At 50.1% G+C, this 17,170-nt stretch overlaps 21 non-coding genes and 2 pseudogenes across 21 annotated transcripts; all 23 read right to left on the reverse strand.

The window, feature by feature from the left end:
- Nucleotides 1–312: 312 nt before the first annotated feature.
- Nucleotides 313–475, reverse strand: LOC135025317 (U1 spliceosomal RNA). The gene has a single exon (XR_010222100.1). It is a non-coding gene; the product is annotated as a U1 spliceosomal RNA (small nuclear RNA).
- Nucleotides 476–627: 152 nt separating this feature from the next.
- Nucleotides 628–791, reverse strand: LOC135025385 (U1 spliceosomal RNA). Its single transcript, XR_010222165.1, has one exon. It is a non-coding gene; the product is annotated as a U1 spliceosomal RNA (small nuclear RNA).
- A 2,424-nt stretch (nt 792–3,215) lies between these two features.
- On the reverse strand, nt 3,216–3,379 carry LOC135025419 (U1 spliceosomal RNA). The gene has a single exon (XR_010222180.1). It is a non-coding gene; the product is annotated as a U1 spliceosomal RNA (small nuclear RNA).
- Nucleotides 3,380–3,531: 152 nt separating this feature from the next.
- Nucleotides 3,532–3,695, reverse strand: LOC135025271 (U1 spliceosomal RNA). The gene has a single exon (XR_010222055.1). It is a non-coding gene; the product is annotated as a U1 spliceosomal RNA (small nuclear RNA).
- A 683-nt stretch (nt 3,696–4,378) lies between these two features.
- Nucleotides 4,379–4,529, reverse strand: LOC135025410 (U1 spliceosomal RNA; annotated as a pseudogene).
- An 835-nt stretch (nt 4,530–5,364) lies between these two features.
- LOC135025388 (U1 spliceosomal RNA) lies at nt 5,365–5,500 on the reverse strand (annotated as a pseudogene).
- A 152-nt stretch (nt 5,501–5,652) lies between these two features.
- Nucleotides 5,653–5,816, reverse strand: LOC135025396 (U1 spliceosomal RNA). Its single transcript, XR_010222166.1, has one exon. It is a non-coding gene; the product is annotated as a U1 spliceosomal RNA (small nuclear RNA).
- A 674-nt stretch (nt 5,817–6,490) lies between these two features.
- On the reverse strand, nt 6,491–6,653 carry LOC135025330 (U1 spliceosomal RNA). Its single transcript, XR_010222113.1, has one exon. It is a non-coding gene; the product is annotated as a U1 spliceosomal RNA (small nuclear RNA).
- A 152-nt stretch (nt 6,654–6,805) lies between these two features.
- On the reverse strand, nt 6,806–6,969 carry LOC135025232 (U1 spliceosomal RNA). The gene has a single exon (XR_010222017.1). It is a non-coding gene; the product is annotated as a U1 spliceosomal RNA (small nuclear RNA).
- Nucleotides 6,970–7,643: 674 nt separating this feature from the next.
- Nucleotides 7,644–7,806, reverse strand: LOC135025318 (U1 spliceosomal RNA). Its single transcript, XR_010222101.1, has one exon. It is a non-coding gene; the product is annotated as a U1 spliceosomal RNA (small nuclear RNA).
- A 152-nt stretch (nt 7,807–7,958) lies between these two features.
- LOC135025407 (U1 spliceosomal RNA) lies at nt 7,959–8,122 on the reverse strand. The gene has a single exon (XR_010222173.1). It is a non-coding gene; the product is annotated as a U1 spliceosomal RNA (small nuclear RNA).
- Nucleotides 8,123–8,796: 674 nt separating this feature from the next.
- On the reverse strand, nt 8,797–8,959 carry LOC135025331 (U1 spliceosomal RNA). The gene has a single exon (XR_010222114.1). It is a non-coding gene; the product is annotated as a U1 spliceosomal RNA (small nuclear RNA).
- Nucleotides 8,960–9,111: 152 nt separating this feature from the next.
- On the reverse strand, nt 9,112–9,275 carry LOC135025418 (U1 spliceosomal RNA). Its single transcript, XR_010222179.1, has one exon. It is a non-coding gene; the product is annotated as a U1 spliceosomal RNA (small nuclear RNA).
- Nucleotides 9,276–9,949: 674 nt separating this feature from the next.
- Nucleotides 9,950–10,112, reverse strand: LOC135025332 (U1 spliceosomal RNA). The gene has a single exon (XR_010222115.1). It is a non-coding gene; the product is annotated as a U1 spliceosomal RNA (small nuclear RNA).
- A 152-nt stretch (nt 10,113–10,264) lies between these two features.
- On the reverse strand, nt 10,265–10,428 carry LOC135025233 (U1 spliceosomal RNA). Its single transcript, XR_010222018.1, has one exon. It is a non-coding gene; the product is annotated as a U1 spliceosomal RNA (small nuclear RNA).
- Nucleotides 10,429–11,102: 674 nt separating this feature from the next.
- On the reverse strand, nt 11,103–11,265 carry LOC135025319 (U1 spliceosomal RNA). The gene has a single exon (XR_010222102.1). It is a non-coding gene; the product is annotated as a U1 spliceosomal RNA (small nuclear RNA).
- Nucleotides 11,266–11,417: 152 nt separating this feature from the next.
- Nucleotides 11,418–11,581, reverse strand: LOC135025429 (U1 spliceosomal RNA). The gene has a single exon (XR_010222185.1). It is a non-coding gene; the product is annotated as a U1 spliceosomal RNA (small nuclear RNA).
- A 2,424-nt stretch (nt 11,582–14,005) lies between these two features.
- LOC135025420 (U1 spliceosomal RNA) lies at nt 14,006–14,169 on the reverse strand. The gene has a single exon (XR_010222181.1). It is a non-coding gene; the product is annotated as a U1 spliceosomal RNA (small nuclear RNA).
- A 152-nt stretch (nt 14,170–14,321) lies between these two features.
- LOC135025283 (U1 spliceosomal RNA) lies at nt 14,322–14,485 on the reverse strand. The gene has a single exon (XR_010222066.1). It is a non-coding gene; the product is annotated as a U1 spliceosomal RNA (small nuclear RNA).
- Nucleotides 14,486–15,155: 670 nt separating this feature from the next.
- On the reverse strand, nt 15,156–15,319 carry LOC135025411 (U1 spliceosomal RNA). Its single transcript, XR_010222174.1, has one exon. It is a non-coding gene; the product is annotated as a U1 spliceosomal RNA (small nuclear RNA).
- A 152-nt stretch (nt 15,320–15,471) lies between these two features.
- Nucleotides 15,472–15,635, reverse strand: LOC135025296 (U1 spliceosomal RNA). The gene has a single exon (XR_010222079.1). It is a non-coding gene; the product is annotated as a U1 spliceosomal RNA (small nuclear RNA).
- Nucleotides 15,636–16,306: 671 nt separating this feature from the next.
- LOC135025369 (U1 spliceosomal RNA) lies at nt 16,307–16,469 on the reverse strand. Its single transcript, XR_010222151.1, has one exon. It is a non-coding gene; the product is annotated as a U1 spliceosomal RNA (small nuclear RNA).
- A 152-nt stretch (nt 16,470–16,621) lies between these two features.
- On the reverse strand, nt 16,622–16,785 carry LOC135025244 (U1 spliceosomal RNA). Its single transcript, XR_010222028.1, has one exon. It is a non-coding gene; the product is annotated as a U1 spliceosomal RNA (small nuclear RNA).
- Nucleotides 16,786–17,170: the final 385 nt, after the last annotated feature.

Consider the following 17,170-nt stretch of genomic DNA (forward strand, 5'->3'; position numbering starts at 1 on the left):
TTCGCATTAAACACCTCCACCCTCCTTTGGTGTGGGGCTCATGTTGGCCATGCCCCATCCCCTGAAGCATTCAAGCTGATTTCTTGCAGCAGCTGGGCACTGTAACAGCTCCAGAGCTGCTCTGTAAGGCAAGTAAAAGGGTGTGGGCCCTGCAGCACTACCTGTAGTTTGCATTGTGCATTGGAAGGCACAAAGTAAGCAGACGGGAGGAGAAGTCAGGATAGTGCACAAGGGTATAGAAGGGAGCGGTTGAAGAAAAGAGAAGTGGAAACAGACAGCAAACTAGGCTGGAGAGAGACCTGAGACAAAGAGATCTGAATTATACGAGAGCCGACCAGGGGAAACACAAATTATGCAGTCAAGTTTCCCACATTTGGGGAAATCGCAGGGGCAGCACACCCAGAGTGCAATGGGTGAGCCTTGCCCTGGGAGAAGCACCTTCATGATCATAGTATCTCACCTGGCAGGTAAGTAGGAGTTGGGCTAGAGCTGGGGAGGGTCGCTGTTCGGGCACCCCCCTGTCAAGTGAAAGAGATCCAACTGAGGCAGCACAAGGGAACTCTCGAAAGAAGAACAAGGCTAGAGGAAGATCTGAGACAAAGAAATCTGACTTTTACCAGAGCTGACCAGAGGAAAGCACAAACACAGTCCCCCACTACCACAAATAATGCAGTCGAGTTTCCCACATTTGGGAAAATCACAGGGGTCAGCATACCCAGAATGCAATGAATGAACCTCACCCTGGGAGAACAATCTTCATGACCATGGTATCTCCTATGCAAAATAAGTATGATTTGGGATAGGGCTGGTGAGGGCCGCTGCTCAGGCACATCTCTGTCAAGTAAAGGAGATTCAACTGAGGCAGCACAAGGGAACTCTCATCTGGGGACAACAACTGCAGGGAGACCACATCTTTTCAGATGAACATGGGAGGGCGGAAGGCTGCCTAATACTGAAGCACCATCAAATATCAAACCATATGCAACAACTAGTACAAGCACTCCTTGGGGAAGGTCTGCAGCAGACGGATTTGCATACGGTGATGTTATCCAAGCAGTGGGCCAAAGTTGACTGGAACCCTCATCTGCATATGAAAAGAGAAAAGGGGCATGCAGGGCATGGCGGCCTTTTGCAGTGCTTGGATGACCCCTAGTTCGCATTAAACACCCCCACCCTCCTTTGGTGTGGGGCTCATGTTGGCCATGCCCCATCCCCTGAAGCATTCAAGCTGATTTCTTGCAGCAGCTGGGCACTGTAACAGCTCCAGAGCTGTTCTGTAAGGCAAGTAAAAGGGTGTGGGCCCTGCAGCACCACCTGTTGTTCGCATTGTGCGTTGGAAGGCACAAATTAAGCAGACGGGAGGAGAAGTCAGGATAGTGCGCAAGGGCATACTTTTCTCTTAGTCCGGGGGCAAGGCTTCAAAATGGGGTCTGCAACGGAGGAGACACAGGGGGCGTGGTCACAGCAGCTTTTCTCTACAGCCTGCACCAGCAGGAGCCTACACCATTTTTTATGATCACGCTGAACTGCAGTGCGACTGCAATTACAGCATGGTCAAGAAGGGAGGCGTCATGCTGGGTGGCCATGCCCTGTCACTGTGCAGGAGCCAGCACAGCTCACACACTAGTCCCCGGGTGCAGCCCCCAACCCCCGGGACACCCGGAGCAACAAAATGTAGATTCAGGCCACCAGGCCACGCCCCTACCTATGAAACCATGCCTCCTTTTTACCATTGCGCTGTTTATCTGCGCGCACTGCATTACAATCTCCCTCGCCACCTTTCTGGGTGTCACCAGTGATAGTGACACCTCTGCCATGCTTGTAGCAGCTGGTCCTAAGATCTACGCCTCAAGCCCTGAGTGTTTGCCCTTGTGACTTGTTGATCATCATAGCGAAGCAGATGCTTACAGAAAACTGCAGGGGCTTAGATTGAAAATAAAAAAATTGATGGGTATAAGGTAGAGAGGAGCGGGTTCGGTTCTCCGAGAACCGAATTCCCCACGAACTCCACGTGGTTTACACTGGTCCGAGGCAGGCTCGGTTGTTCCCGCCTGACTCGGAAAACCTGAACAAGGGAAAATGTCATCATCCCGCTGTCGGATTCTTGCGAGATTCGGATTCCATATAAAGAGCTGCGCGTTGCTGCCATTTTTACTCGTGCATTGAAGAGAGAGCGGAGAGGACGTGGCTATGTTCTCTCAGTGGAAATCTCAATATCAGTGCTCAGTATCAGTGGTTACTTATTGCTGCTCAGTAATACTAGTAGTGTGTCTCTCCTGCTCAGTGTCAGTTCTCAGTAGTATCCTCATCAGTGCTCAGTATCACTGCTCATTGTCTTGTGCTGCATTGTGGTGCTCAGCATACTACAGTACATTACTAATAGTCCAGTGCTGCATCTTGCTGCTCAGTGTCAGTTCTAGTATCCTCATCAGTGCTCACTATCACTGCTCATTGCATTGTGGTGTTCTGTATACTACAGTAACATAGTAATATAGTATATATAGAGGAGCGGGTTCGGTTCTCCGAGAACCGAATTCCCGACGAACTCCACGTGGTTTACACTGGTCCGTGGCAGGCTCGGTTGTTCCCGCCTGACTCGGAAAACCTGAACAAGGGAAAATGTCATCATCCCGCTGTCGGATTCTCGCGAGATTCGGATTCCATATAAAGAGCTGCGCGTTGCCGCCATTTTTAATCGTGCATTGAAGAGAGAGCGGAGAGGACGTGGCTATGTTCTCTCAGTGGAAATCTCAATATCAGTGCCCAGTATCAGTGGTTACTTATTGCTGCTCAGTAATACTAGTAGTGTGTCTCTCCTGCTCAGTGTCAGTTCTCAGTAGTATCCTCATCAGTGCTCAGTATCACTGCTCATTGTCTTGTGCTGCATTGTGGTGCTCAGCATACAACAGTACATTACTAATAGTCCAGTGCTGCATCTTGCTGCTCATGTTGGCTATGCCCCAGCCCCTGAAGCATTCAAGCTGATTTCTTGCAGCAGCTGGGCACTGTAACAGCTCCAGAGCTGCTCTGTAAGGCAAGTAAAAGGGTGTTGGCCCTGCAGCACTACCTGTAGTTTGCATTGTGCGTTGGAAGGCACAAAGTAAGCAGACAGGAGAAGTCAGGAGAGTGCACAAGGGCATAGAAGGCAGGGGCTCAAGAAAAGAGAAGTGGAAACAGACAGCAAACTAGGCTGGAGAGAGACCTGAGACAAAGAGATCTGAATTATACGAGTAGCCGACCAGAGGAAACACAAATTATGCAGTCAAGTGTCCCACATTTGGGGAAATCGTAGGAGCAGCACACCCAGAGTGCAATGGGTGAGCCTTGCCCTGGTAGAAGCACCTTCCTGATCATAGTATCTCACTTGGCAGGTAAGTAGGAGTTGGGCTTGAGCTGGGGAGGGTCGCTGCTCGGGCACCCCCCTGTCAAGTGAAGGAGATCCAACTGAGGCAGCACAAGGAAACTCTCAAAAAAAGAACAAGGCTAGAGGAAGATCTGAGACAAAGAAATCTGACTTTTACCAGAGCTGACCAGAGGAAAGCACAAACACAGTCCCCCACTACCACAAATAATGCAGTCGAGTTTCCCACATTTGGGGAAATCACAGGGGTCAGCATACCCAGAATGCAATGAATGAACCTCACCCTGGGAGAACAATCTTCATGACCATGGTATCTCCTATGCAAAATAAGTATGATTTGGGATAGGGCTGGGGAGGGCCGCTGCTCAGGCACATCTCTTTCAAGTAAAGGAGATTCAACTGAGGCAGCACAAGGGTACTCTCATCTGGGGACAACAACTGCAGGGAGAACACATATTTTCAGATGAACATGGGAGAGCTGAAGGCTGCCTAATACTGAAGCACCCCAAACAACAAACCAAATGCAACAACTAGTACAAGCATTCCTGGGGGAAGGTCTGCAGAAGACGGATTTGCATACGGTGATGTCATCCAAGCAGTGGGCCAAAGTTGGCTGGAACCCTCATCTGCATATGAAAAGAGAAAAGGGGTATGCAGGGCATGGCGGCCTTTTGCGGCGCTTGGATGACCCTTAGTTCGCATTAAACACCTCCACCCTCCGTCGGTGTGGGGCTCATGTTGGCTATGCCCCAGCCCCTGAAGCATTCAAGCTGATTTCTTGCAGCAGCTGGGCACTGTAACAGCTCCAGAGCTGCTCTGAAAGGCAAGTAAAAGGGTGTGGGCCCTGCAGCACTACCTGTAGTTTGCATTGTGCGTTGGAAGGCACAAAGTAAGCAGACAGGAGAAGTCAGGAGAGTGCACAAGGGCATAGAAGGCAGCGGCTCAAGAAAAGAGAAGTGGAAACAGACAGCAAACTAGGCTGGAGAGAGACCTGAGACAAAGAGATCTGAATTATACGTTTAGCCGACTAGAGGAAACACAAATTATGCAGTCCAGTGTCCCACATTTGGGGAAATCGTAGGAGCAGCACACCCAGAGTGCAATGGGTGAGCCTTGCCCTGGGAGAAGCACCTTCCTGATCATAGTATCTCACCTGGCAGGTAAGTAGGAGTTGGGCTAGAGATGGGGAGGGTCGCTGCTCGGGCACCCCCCTGTCAAGTGAAGTTCTGCAGAAGACGGATTTGCATACGGTGATGTCATCCAAGCAGTGGGTCAAAGTTGGCTTCAACCCTCATCTGCATATGAAAAGAGAAAAGGGGCGTGCAGGGCATGGCGGCCTTTTGCGGTGCTTGGATGACCCCTAGTTCGCATTAAACACCTCCACCCTCCTTTGGTGTGGGGCTCATGTTGGCCATGCCCCATCCCCTGAAGATGAACATGGGAGGGCAGAAGGCTGCCTAATACTGAAGCACCCCCAAACAACAAACCAAATGCAACAACTAGTGCAAGCATTCCTGGGGGAAGGCCTGCCGCAGATGGATTTGCATATGGTGATGTCATCCAAGCAGTGGGTCAAAGTTGGCTTCAACCCTCGTCTGCATATGAAAAGAGAAAAGGGGCGTGCAGGGCATGGTGGCCTTTTGCGGCGCTTGGCTGACCCCTAGTTTGCATTAAACACCTCCACCCTCCTTTGGTGTGGGGCTCATGTTGGCTATGCCCCAGCCCCTGAAGCATTCAAGCTGATTTCTTGCAGCAGCTGGGCACTGTAACAGCTCCAGAGCTGCTCTGTAAGGCAAGTAAAAGGGTGTGGGCCCTGCAGCACTACCTGTAGTTTGCATTGTGCATTGGAAGGCACAAAGTAAGCAGACGGGAGGAGAAGTCAGGATAGTGCACAAGGGTATAGAAGGGAGCGGCTGAAGAAAAGAGAAGTGGAAACAGACAGCAAACTAGGCTGGAGAGAGACCTGAGACAAAGAGATCTGAATTATACGAGAGCCGACGAGGGGAAACACAAATTATGCAGTCAAGTTTCCCACATTTGGGGAAATCGCAGGAGCAGCACACCCAGAGTGCAATGGTTGAGCCTTGCCCTGGGAGAAGCACCTTCATGATCATAGTATCTCACCTGGCAGGTAAGTAGGAGTTGGGCTAGAGCTGGGGAGGGTCGCTGCTCGGGTTCCCCCCTGTGAAGTGAAGGAGATCCAACTGAGGCAGCACCAGGGAACTCTCGAAAGAAGAACAAGGCTAGAGGAAGATCTGAGACAAAGAAATCTGACTTTTACCAGAGCTGACCAGAGGAAAGCACAAACACAGTCCCCCACTACCACAAATAATGCAGTCGAGTTTCCCACATTTGGGAAAATCACAGGGGTCAGCATACCCAGAATGCAATGAATGAACCTCACCCTGGGAGAACAATCTTCATGACCATGGTATCTCCTATGCAAAATAAGTATGATTTGGGATAGGGCTGGTGAGGGCAGCTGCTCAGGCACATCTCTGTCAAGTAAAGGAGATTCAACTGAGGCAGCACAAGTGAACTCTCATCTGGGGACAACAACTGCAGGGAGACCACATCTTTTCAGATGAACATGGGAGGGCGGAAGGCTGCCTAATACTGAAGCACCATCAAATATCAAACCATATGCAACAACTAGTACAAGCACTCCTGGGGGAAGGTCTGCAGCAGACGGATTTGCATACGGTGATGTTATCCAAGCAGTGGGCCAAAGTTGACTGGAACCCTCATCTGCATATGAAAAGAGAAAAGGGGCATGCAGGGCATGGCGGCCTTTTGCAGTGCTTGGATGACCCCTAGTTCGCATTAAACACCTCCCCCCTCCTTTGGTGTGGGGCTCATGTTGGCCATGCCCCATCCCCTGAAGCATTCAAGCTGATTTCTTGCAGCAGCTGGGCACTGTAACAGCTCCAGAGCTGCTCTGTAAGGCAAGTAAAAGGGTGTGGGCCCTGCAGCACTACCTGTAGTTTGCATTGTGCATTGGAAGGCACAAAGTAAGCAGACGGGAGGAGAAGTCAGGATAGTGCACAAGGGTATAGAAGGGAGCGGCTGAAGAAAAGAGAAGTGGAAACAGACAGCAAACTAGGCTGGAGAGAGACCTGAGACAAATAGATCTGAATTATACGAGAGCCGACCAGGGGAAACACAAATTATGCAGTCAAGTTTCCCACATTTGGGGAAATCGCAGGGGCAGCACACCCAGAGTGCAATGGGTGAGCCTTGCCCTGGGAGAAGCACCTTCATGATCATAGTATCTCACCTGGCAGGTAAGTAGGAGTTGGGCTAGAGCTGGGGAGGGTCGCTGCTCGGGTACCCCCCTGTCAAGTGAAGGAGATCCAACTGAGGCAGCACAATGGAACTCTCGAAAGAAGAACAAGGCTAGAGGAAAATCTGAGACAAAGAAATCTGACTTTTACCAGAGCTGACCAGAGGAAAGCACAAACACAGTCCCCCACTACCACAAATAATGCAGTCAAGTTTCCCACATTTGGGGAAATCACAGGGGTCAGCATACCCAAAATGCAATGAATGAACCTCACCCTGGGAGAACAATCTTCATGACCATGGTATCTCCTATGCAAAATAAGTATGATTTGGAATAGGGCTGGGGAGGGCCGCTGCTCATGCACATCTCTGTCAAGTAAAGGAGATTCAACTGAGGCAGCACAAGGGAACTCTCATCTGGGGACAACAACTGCAGGGAGAACACATATTTTCAGATGAACATGGGAGGGCAGAAGGCTGCCTAATACTGAAGCACCCCCAAACAACAAACCAAATGCAACAACTAGTGCAAGCATTCCTGGGGGAAGTTCTGCAGAAGACGGATTTGCATACGGTGATGTCATCCAAGCAGTGGGTCAAAGTTGGCTTCAACCCTCATCTGCATTTGAAAAGAGAAAAGGGGCGTGCAGGGCATGGCGGCCTTTTGCGGTGCTTGGATGACCCCTAGTTCGCATTAAACACCTCCACCCTCCTTTGGTGTGGGGCTCATGTTGGCCATGCCCCATCCCCTGAAGCATTCAAGCTGATTTCTTGCAGCAGCTGGGCACTGTAACAGCTCCAGAGCTGCTCTGTAAGGCAAGTAAAAGGGTGTGGGCCCTGCAGCACTACCTGTAGTTTGCATTGTGCATTGGAAGGCACAAAGTAAGCAGACGGGAGGAGAAGTCAGGATAGTGCACAAGGGTATAGAAGGGAGCGGTTGAAGAAAAGAGAAGTGGAAACAGACAGCAAACTAGGCTGGAGAGAGACCTGAGACAAAGAGATCTGAATTATACGAGAGCCGACCAGGGGAAACACAAATTATGCAGTCAAGTTTCCCACATTTGGGGAAATCGCAGGGGCAGCACACCCAGAGTGCAATGGGTGAGCCTTGCCCTGGGAGAAGCACCTTCATGATCATAGTATCTCACCTGGCAGGTAAGTAGGAGTTGGGCTAGAGCTGGGGAGGGTCGCTGTTCGGGCACCCCCCTGTCAAGTGAAAGAGATCCAACTGAGGCAGCACAAGGGAACTCTCGAAAGAAGAACAAGGCTAGAGGAAGATCTGAGACAAAGAAATCTGACTTTTACCAGAGCTGACCAGAGGAAAGCACAAACACAGTCCCCCACTACCACAAATAATGCAGTCGAGTTTCCCACATTTGGGAAAATCACAGGGGTCAGCATACCCAGAATGCAATGAATGAACCTCACCCTGGGAGAACAATCTTCATGACCATGGTATCTCCTATGCAAAATAAGTATGATTTGGGATAGGGCTGGTGAGGGCAGCTGCTCAGGCACATCTCTGTCAAGTAAAGGAGATTCAACTGAGGCAGCACAAGTGAACTCTCATCTGGGGACAACAACTGCAGGGAGACCACATCTTTTCAGATGAACATGGGAGGGCGGAAGGCTGCCTAATACTGAAGCACCATCAAATATCAAACCATATGCAACAACTAGTACAAGCACTCCTGGGGGAAGGTCTGCAGCAGACGGATTTGCATACGGTGATGTTATCCAAGCAGTGGGCCAAAGTTGACTGGAACCCTCATCTGCATATGAAAAGAGAAAAGGGGCATGCAGGGCATGGTGGCCTTTTGCAGTGCTTGGATGACCCCTAGATCGCATTAAACACCTCCCCCCTCCTTTGGTGTGGGGCTCATGTTGGCCATGCCCCATCCCCTGAAGCATTCAAGCTGATTTCTTGCAGCAGCTGGGCACTGTAACAGCTCCAGAGCTGCTCTGTAAGGCAAGTAAAAGGGTGTGGGCCCTGCAGCACTACCTGTAGTTTGCATTGTGCATTGGAAGGCACAAAGTAAGCAGACGGGAGGAGAAGTCAGGATAGTGCACAAGGGTATAGAAGGGAGCGGCTGAAGAAAAGAGAAGTGGAAACAGACAGCAAACTAGGCTGGAGAGAGACCTGAGACAAATAGATCTGAATTATACGAGAGCCGACCAGGGGAAACACAAATTATGCAGTCAAGTTTCCCACATTTGGGGAAATCGCAGGGGCAGCACACCCAGAGTGCAATGGGTGAGCCTTGCCCTGGGAGAAGCACCTTCATGATCATAGTATCTCACCTGGCAGGTAAGTAGGAGTTGGGCTAGAGCTGGGGAGGGTCGCTGTTCGGGCACCCCCCTGTCAAGTGAAAGAGATCCAACTGAGGCAGCACAAGGGAACTCTCGAAAGAAGAACAAGGCTAGAGGAAGATCTGAGACAAAGAAATCTGACTTTTACCAGAGCTGACCAGAGGAAAGCACAAACACAGTCCCCCACTACCACAAATAATGCAGTCGAGTTTCCCACATTTGGGAAAATCACAGGGGTCAGCATACCCAGAATGCAATGAATGAACCTCACCCTGGGAGAACAATCTTCATGACCATGGTATCTCCTATGCAAAATAAGTATGATTTGGGATAGGGCTGGTGAGGGCAGCTGCTCAGGCACATCTCTGTCAAGTAAAGGAGATTCAACTGAGGCAGCACAAGTGAACTCTCATCTGGGGACAACAACTGCAGGGAGACCACATCTTTTCAGATGAACATGGGAGGGCGGAAGGCTGCCTAATACTGAAGCACCATCAAATATCAAACCATATGCAACAACTAGTACAAGCACTCCTGGGGGAAGGTCTGCAGCAGACGGATTTGCATACGGTGATGTTATCCAAGCAGTGGGCCAAAGTTGACTGGAACCCTCATCTGCATATGAAAAGAGAAAAGGGGCATGCAGGGCATGGTGGCCTTTTGCAGTGCTTGGATGACCCCTAGATCGCATTAAACACCTCCCCCCTCCTTTGGTGTGGGGCTCATGTTGGCCATGCCCCATCCCCTGAAGCATTCAAGCTGATTTCTTGCAGCAGCTGGGCACTGTAACAGCTCCAGAGCTGCTCTGTAAGGCAAGTAAAAGGGTGTGGGCCCTGCAGCACTACCTGTAGTTTGCATTGTGCATTGGAAGGCACAAAGTAAGCAGACGGGAGGAGAAGTCAGGATAGTGCACAAGGGTATAGAAGGGAGCGGCTGAAGAAAAGAGAAGTGGAAACAGACAGCAAACTAGGCTGGAGAGAGACCTGAGACAAATAGATCTGAATTATACGAGAGCCGACCAGGGGAAACACAAATTATGCAGTCAAGTTTCCCACATTTGGGGAAATCGCAGGGGCAGCACACCCAGAGTGCAATGGGTGAGCCTTGCCCTGGGAGAAGCACCTTCATGATCATAGTATCTCACCTGGCAGGTAAGTAGGAGTTGGGCTAGAGCTGGGGAGGGTCGCTGCTCGGGTACCCCCCTGTCAAGTGAAGGAGATCCAACTGAGGCAGCACAATGGAACTCTCGAAAGAAGAACAAGGCTAGAGGAAAATCTGAGACAAAGAAATCTGACTTTTACCAGAGCTGACCAGAGGAAAGCACAAACACAGTCCCCCACTACCACAAATAATGCAGTCAAGTTTCCCACATTTGGGGAAATCACAGGGGTCAGCATACCCAAAATGCAATGAATGAACCTCACCCTGGGAGAACAATCTTCATGACCATGGTATCTCCTATGCAAAATAAGTATGATTTGGAATAGGGCTGGGGAGGGCCGCTGCTCATGCACATCTCTGTCAAGTAAAGGAGATTCAACTGAGGCAGCACAAGGGAACTCTCATCTGGGGACAACAACTGCAGGGAGAACACATATTTTCAGATGAACATGGGAGGGCAGAAGGCTGCCTAATACTGAAGCACCCCCAAACAACAAACCAAATGCAACAACTAGTGCAAGCATTCCTGGGGGAAGTTCTGCAGAAGACGGATTTGCATACGGTGATGTCATCCAAGCAGTGGGTCAAAGTTGGCTTCAACCCTCATCTGCATATGAAAAGAGAAAAGGGGCGTGCAGGGCATGGCGGCCTTTTGTGGTGCTTGGATGACCCCTAGTTCGCATTAAACACCTCCACCCTCCTTTGGTGTGGGGCTCATGTTGGCCATGCCCCATCCCCTGAAGCATTCAAGCTGATTTCTTGCAGCAGCTGGGCACTGTAACAGCTCCAGAGCTGCTCTGTAAGGCAAGTAAAAGGGTGTGGGCCCTGCAGCACTACCTGTAGTTTGCATTGTGCATTGGAAGGCACAAAGTAAGCAGACGGGAGGAGAAGTCAGGATAGTGCACAAGGGTATAGAAGGGAGCGGTTGAAGAAAAGAGAAGTGGAAACAGACAGCAAACTAGGCTGGAGAGAGACCTGAGACAAAGAGATCTGAATTATACGAGAGCCGACCAGGGGAAACACAAATTATGCAGTCAAGTTTCCCACATTTGGGGAAATCGCAGGGGCAGCACACCCAGAGTGCAATGGGTGAGCCTTGCCCTGGGAGAAGCACCTTCATGATCATAGTATCTCACCTGGCAGGTAAGTAGGAGTTGGGCTAGAGCTGGGGAGGGTCGCTGTTCGGGCACCCCCCTGTCAAGTGAAAGAGATCCAACTGAGGCAGCACAAGGGAACTCTCGAAAGAAGAACAAGGCTAGAGGAAGATCTGAGACAAAGAAATCTGACTTTTACCAGAGCTGACCAGAGGAAAGCACAAACACAGTCCCCCACTACCACAAATAATGCAGTCGAGTTTCCCACATTTGGGAAAATCACAGGGGTCAGCATACCCAGAATGCAATGAATGAACCTCACCCTGGGAGAACAATCTTCATGACCATGGTATCTCCTATGCAAAATAAGTATGATTTGGGATAGGGCTGGTGAGGGCCGCTGCTCAGGCACATCTCTGTCAAGTAAAGGAGATTCAACTGAGGCAGCACAAGGGAACTCTCATCTGGGGACAACAACTGCAGGGAGACCACATCTTTTCAGATGAACATGGGAGGGCGGAAGGCTGCCTAATACTGAAGCACCATCAAATATCAAACCATATGCAACAACTAGTACAAGCACTCCTTGGGGAAGGTCTGCAGCAGACGGATTTGCATACGGTGATGTTATCCAAGCAGTGGGCCAAAGTTGACTGGAACCCTCATCTGCATATGAAAAGAGAAAAGGGGCATGCAGGGCATGGCGGCCTTTTGCAGTGCTTGGATGACCCCTAGTTCGCATTAAACACCCCCACCCTCCTTTGGTGTGGGGCTCATGTTGGCCATGCCCCATCCCCTGAAGCATTCAAGCTGATTTCTTGCAGCAGCTGGGCACTGTAACAGCTCCAGAGCTGTTCTGTAAGGCAAGTAAAAGGGTGTGGGCCCTGCAGCACCACCTGTTGTTCGCATTGTGCGTTGGAAGGCACAAATTAAGCAGACGGGAGGAGAAGTCAGGATAGTGCGCAAGGGCATACTTTTCTCTTAGTCCGGGGGCAAGGCTTCAAAATGGGGTCTGCAACGGAGGAGACACAGGGGGCGTGGTCACAGCAGCTTTTCTCTACAGCCTGCACCAGCAGGAGCCTACACCATTTTTTATGATCACGCTGAACTGCAGTGCGACTGCAATTACAGCATGGTCAAGAAGGGAGGCGTCATGCTGGGTGGCCATGCCCTGTCACTGTGCAGGAGCCAGCACAGCTCACACACTAGTCCCCGGGTGCAGCCCCCAACCCCCGGGACACCCGGAGCAACAAAATGTAGATTCAGGCCACCAGGCCACGCCCCTACCTATGAAACCATGCCTCCTTTTTACCATTGCGCTGTTTATCTGCGCGCACTGCATTACAATCTCCCTCGCTACCTTTCTGGGTGTCACCAGTGATAGTGACACCTCTGCCATGCTTGTAGCAGCTGGTCCTAAGATCTACGCCTCAAGCCCTGAGTGTTTGCCCTTGTGACTTGTTGATCATCATAGCGAAGCAGATGCTTACAGAAAACTGCAGGGGCTTAGATTGAAAATAAAAAAATTGATGGGTATAAGGTAGAGAGGAGCGGGTTCGGTTCTCCGAGAACCGAATTCCCCACGAACTCCACGTGGTTTACACTGGTCCGAGGCAGGCTCGGTTGTTCCCGCCTGACTCGGAAAACCTGAACAAGGGAAAATGTCATCATCCCGCTGTCGGATTCTTGCGAGATTCGGATTCCATATAAAGAGCTGCGCGTTGCTGCCATTTTTACTCGTGCATTGAAGAGAGAGCGGAGAGGACGTGGCTATGTTCTCTCAGTGGAAATCTCAATATCAGTGCTCAGTATCAGTGGTTACTTATTGCTGCTCAGTAATACTAGTAGTGTGTCTCTCCTGCTCAGTGTCAGTTCTCAGTAGTATCCTCATCAGTGCTCAGTATCACTGCTCATTGTCTTGTGCTGCATTGTGGTGCTCAGCATACTACAGTACATTACTAATAGTCCAGTGCTGCATCTTGCTGCTCAGTGTCAGTTCTAGTATCCTCATCAGTGCTCACTATCACTGCTCATTGCATTGTGGTGTTCTGTATACTACAGTAACATAGTAATATAGTATATATAGAGGAGCGGGTTCGGTTCTCCGAGAACCGAATTCCCGACGAACTCCACGTGGTTTACACTGGTCCGTGGCAGGCTCGGTTGTTCCCGCCTGACTATGAAAACCTGAACAAGGGAAAATGTCATCATCCCGCTGTCAGATTCTCGCGAGATTCGGATTCCATATAAAGAGCTGCGCGTTGCCGCCATTTTTACTCGTGCATTGAAGAGAGAGCGGAGAGGACGTGGCTATGTTCTCTCAGTGGAAATCTCAATATCAGTGCCCAGTATCAGTGGTTACTTATTGCTGCTCAGTAATACTAGTAGTGTGTCTCTCCTGCTCAGTGTCAGTTCTCAGTAGTATCCTCATCAGTGCTCAGTATCACTGCTCATTGTCTTGTGCTGCATTGTGGTGCTCAGCATACAACAGTACATTACTAATAGTCCAGTGCTGCATCTTGCTGCTCATGTTGGCTATGCCCCAGCCCCTGAAGCATTCAAGCTGATTTCTTGCAGCAGCTGGGCACTGTAACAGCTCCAGAGCTGCTCTGTAAGGCAAGTAAAAGGGTGTTGGCCCTGCAGCACTACCTGTAGTTTGCATTGTGCGTTGGAAGGCACAAAGTAAGCAGACAGGAGAAGTCAGGAGAGTGCACAAGGGCATAGAAGGCAGGGGCTCAAGAAAAGAGAAGTGGAAACAGACAGCAAACTAGGCTGGAGAGAGACCTGAGACAAAGAGATCTGAATTATACGAGTAGCCGACCAGAGGAAACACAAATTATGCAGTCAAGTGTCCCACATTTGGGGAAATCGTAGGAGCAGCACACCCAGAGTGCAATGGGTGAGCCTTGCCCTGGTAGAAGCACCTTCCTGATCATAGTATCTCACTTGGCAGGTAAGTAGGAGTTGGGCTTGAGCTGGGGAGGGTCGCTGCTCGGGCACCCCCCTGTCAAGTGAAGGAGATCCAACTGAGGCAGCACAAGGAAACTCTCAAAAAAAGAACAAGGCTAGAGGAAGATCTGAGACAAAGAAATCTGACTTTTACCAGAGCTGACCAGAGGAAAGCACAAACACAGTCCCCCACTACCACAAATAATGCAGTCGAGTTTCCCACATTTGGGGAAATCACAGGGGTCAGCATACCCAGAATGCAATGAATGAACCTCACCCTGGGAGAACAATCTTCATGACCATGGTATCTCCTATGCAAAATAAGTATGATTTGGGATAGGGCTGGGGAGGGCCGCTGCTCAGGCACATCTCTTTCAAGTAAAGGAGATTCAACTGAGGCAGCACAAGGGAACTCTCATCTGGGGACAACAACTGCAGGGAGAACACATATTTTCAGATGAACATGGGAGAGCTGAAGGCTGCCTAATACTGAAGCACCCCAAACAACAAACCAAATGCAACAACTAGTACAAGCATTCCTGGGGGAAGGTCTGCAGAAGACGGATTTGCATACGGTGATGTCATCCAAGCAGTGGGCCAAAGTTGGCTGGAACCCTCATCTGCATATGAAAAGAGAAAAGGGGTATGCAGGGCATGGCGGCCTTTTGCGGCGCTTGGATGACCCTTAGTTCGCATTAAACACCTCCACCCTCCGTCGGTGTGGGGCTCATGTTGGCTATGCCCCAGCCCCTGAAGCATTCAAGCTGATTTCTTGCAGCAGCTGGGCACTGTAACAGCTCCAGAGCTGCTCTGAAAGGCAAGTAAAAGGGTGTGGGCCCTGCAGCACTACCTGTAGTTTGCATTGTGCGTTGGAAGGCACAAAGTAAGCAGACAGGAGAAGTCAGGAGAGTGCATAAGGGCATAGAAGGCAGCGGCTCAAGAAAAGAGAAGTGGAAACAGACAGCAAACTAGGCTGGAGAGAGACCTGAGACAAAGAGATCTGAATTATACGAGTAGCCGACTAGAGGAAACACAAATTATGCAGTCAAGTGTCCCACATTTGGGGAAATCGTAGTAGCAGCACACCCAGAGTGCAATGGGTGAGCCTTGCCCTGGGAGAAGCACCTTCCTGATCATAGTATCTCACCTGGCAGGTAAGTAGGAGTTGGGCTAGAGATGGGGAGGGTCGCTGCTCGGGCACCCCCCTGTCAAGTGAAGGAGATCCAACTGAGGCAGCACAAGGAAACTCTCGAAAAAAGAACAAGGCTAGAGGAAGATCTGAGACAAAGAAATCTGTCTTTTACCAGAGCTGACCAGAGGAAAGCACAAACACAGTCCCCCACTACCACAATTAATGCAGTCGAGTTTCCCACATTTGGGGAAATCACAGGGGTCAGCATACCCAGAATGCAATGAATGAACCTCACCCTGGGAGAACAATCTTCATGACCATGGAAACTTCTATGCAAAATAAGTATGATTTGGGATAGGGCTGGGGAGGGCCGCTGCTCAGGCACATCTCTGTCAAGTAAAGGTGATTCAACTGAGGCAGCACAAGGGAACTCTCATCTGGGGACAACAACTGCAGGGAGAACACATATTTTCAGATGAACATGGGAGGGCAGAAGGCTGCCTAATACTGAAGCACCCCCAAACAACAAACCAAATGTAACAACTAGTAAAAGCATTCCTGGGAGAAGGTCTGCAGAAGACGGATTTGCATACGGTGATGTCATCCAAGCAGTGGGCCAAAGTTGGCTGGAACCCTCATCTGCATATGAAAAGAGAAAAGGGTTATGCAGGGCATGGCGGCCTTTTGCGGTGCTTGGATGACCCCTAGTTCGCATTAAATACCTCCACCCTCCTTCGGTGTGGGGCTCATGTTGGCTATGCCCCAGCCCCTGAAGCATTCAAGCTGATTTCTTGCAGCAGCTGGGCACTGTAACAGCTCCAGAGCTGCTCTGTACGGCAAGTAAAAGGGTGTGGGCCCTGCAGCACTACCTGTAGTTCGCATTGTGCGTTGGAAGGCACAAAGTAAGCAGACGGGAGAAGTCAGGATAGTGCGCAAGGGCATAGAAGGGAGCGGCTCAAGAAAACAGAAGTGGAAACAGACAGCAAACTAGGCTGGAGAGAGACCTGAGACAAAGAGATCTGAATTATACGAGAGCCGACCAGGGGAAACACAAATTATGCAGTCAAGTTTCCCACATTTGGGGAAATCGCAGGAGCAGCACACCCAGAGTGCAATGGGTGAGCCTTGCCCTGGGAGAAGCACCTTCATGATCATAGTATCTCACCTGGCAGGTATGTAGGAGTTGGGCTAGAGCTAGGGAGGGTCGCTGCTCGGGTACCCCCCTGTCAAGTGAAGGAGGTCAAACTGAGGCAGCACAATGGAACTCTCGAAAGAAGAACAAGGCTAGAGGAAGATCTGAGACAAAGAAATCTGACTTTTACCAGAGCTGACCAGAGGAAAACACAAACACAGTCCCCCACTACCACAAATAATGCAGTTGAGTTTCCCACATTTGGGGAAATCACAGGGGTCAGCATACCCAGAATGCAATGAATGAACCTCACCCTGGGAGAACAATCTTTATGACCATGGTATCTCCTATGCAAAATAAGTATGATTTGAGATAGGGCTGGGGAGGGCCGCTGCTCATGCACATCTCTGTCAAGTAAAGGAGATTCAACTGAGGCAGCACAAGGGAACTCTCATCTGGGGACAACAACTGCCGGGAGAACACATATTTTCAGATGAACATGGGAGGGCAGAAGGCTGCCTAATACTGAAGCACGCCCAAACAACAAACCAAATGCAACAACTAGTACAAGCATTCCTGGGAGAAGGTCTGCAGAAGACGGATTTGCATACGGTGATGTCATCCAAGCAGTGGGCCAAAGTTGGCTGGAACCCTCATCTGCATATGTTGAAGATACAATTTGTGAATTGCATTTAACACTATCTCCCTTTCCTGGGGAGAAGATGGTAGGGCCGATTTGAAAAACCGGC

Source organism: Pseudophryne corroboree, unplaced genomic scaffold (genome assembly GCF_028390025.1).
Source record: "Pseudophryne corroboree isolate aPseCor3 unplaced genomic scaffold, aPseCor3.hap2 scaffold_415, whole genome shotgun sequence".
Classification (NCBI taxonomy): Eukaryota; Metazoa; Chordata; class Amphibia; order Anura; family Myobatrachidae; genus Pseudophryne; species Pseudophryne corroboree.